Source organism: Cebus imitator, unplaced genomic scaffold (assembly GCF_001604975.1).
Source record: "Cebus imitator isolate Cc_AM_T3 unplaced genomic scaffold, Cebus_imitator-1.0 Scaffold117, whole genome shotgun sequence".
Classification (NCBI taxonomy): domain Eukaryota; kingdom Metazoa; phylum Chordata; class Mammalia; order Primates; family Cebidae; genus Cebus; species Cebus imitator.
In genome coordinates this window covers 2360322-2361837 of record NW_016107432.1, presented here as the reverse complement: position 1 = coordinate 2361837, position 1516 = coordinate 2360322, and the positions used below count along the sequence as shown (strand labels likewise).

The window sequence follows — 1516 nt, the reverse complement described above, 5'->3', positions numbered from 1 at the left end:
AGTAGAGACAGGGTTTCACCATGTTGACCAGGATGGTCTCGATCTCTTGACCTCATGATCCACCCGCCTTGGCCTCCCAAAGTGCTGGGATTACAGGCTTGAGCCACCGCACCCAGCCTGAAATTTCTTCTATGGAACAAAGTTCCATCAAAGCCAATTAAAACAAAAGCCTATGTAAAAAACAATTACTCTTTCTGCACTTTATACAAATAATCTAGCCAAGTATACTAAAGCAAATTAGTGATACCATGATTTATCCTTAAGTAAAAATGGGAAACTGGAGAGAGAAAAATTATATTTCAAAAACTATAGTATAACTGTTGTTAGATTCTAGTCTTACCTAATGTTTTTCAATTTTTATCATTTTCTACAGCTTGAGCATTTTCTTTATCCAATCTATCATTGATGGGCATTTAGATTTATTCCTTTGCTATTGTGAATAGTGCTGCAATGAACATACACATGTATGTATCTTTATAGTAGAACAATGTATAATCCTTTAGGTAGATACCAAGTTATGGATTGCTGCATCAAATGTTATTTTCTGCCTCTAGGTCTCTGAGGAATCACCACACTATCTTCCACAATGGTTGAACTAATTTACAATCCCACCAACTGTGTAAGAGCATTTCTTTTTCTCCACAAACTTGCCAGCATCTGTTGTTTTGTGACTTTTTAACAATAACCATTCTGACTGGTATGAGATGATATCTCATTGTGGTTTTGATTTACATTTCTCTGTTTTGTTTTGTTTTGTTTTGTTTTGTTTTTTTCAATTGAAGTCTCACTCTGTTGCCCAGGCTGGAGTGCAGTGGCACAATCTCAGCTCACTGTAATCTCCACCTCCCAAATTCAAGTGATTCTTCTTCTGCCTTAGCCTTGCAATCTCAGCTCACTGCAATCTCCATCTCCCAAGTTCAAGTGATTCTTCTGCCTCAGCCTTCCAAGTAGCTGGGATTACAAGCACCTGCCACCACCCCTGGCTAATTTTTCTATTTTTAGGACACCGTAATCCTAATGATATTGGCCAGGCTGGTGTTAAATTCCTCACCTCAAGTTATCTGCCCACCTTGGCCTCCCAAAGTTCTTGGATTGCAGGTGTGAGCTGCTGTGCCTGGTTTGCATTTTTCTAATGATCAGGCATGTCGAACTTTATTTTATGTTTATTGGCCATAAGTATCTCTTTTTTTGAAAAGTATCTGTTAATGTCCTTTGCCAGCCTGTTAATGGGGATGTTTTTCTTTTTGTAAATTTCTTTAAGTTTTTAAGCAATCTGAGGAATCGCCACACTGTCTTCCACAATAGTTGAACTTATTTATTTATTTATTTATTTATTTATTTGAGACAGAGTTTCGCTCTTGTTACCCAGGCTGGAGTGCAATGGCACGACCTCGGCTCACCGCAACCTCCGCCTCCTGGGTTCAGGCAATTCTCCTGCCTCAGCCTCCCGAGTAACTGGGACTACAGGCATGCGCCACCATGCCCAGCTGATTTTTTATATTTTTAGTAGAAACGG

General features: G+C 39.3%; 1 pseudogene; it reads right to left on the bottom strand.

Annotated features, from left to right (window-relative positions):
• LOC108311495 overlaps window positions 1-1516 on the bottom strand; it is a 48163-nt pseudogene that overhangs the window by 14180 nt on the left and 32467 nt on the right.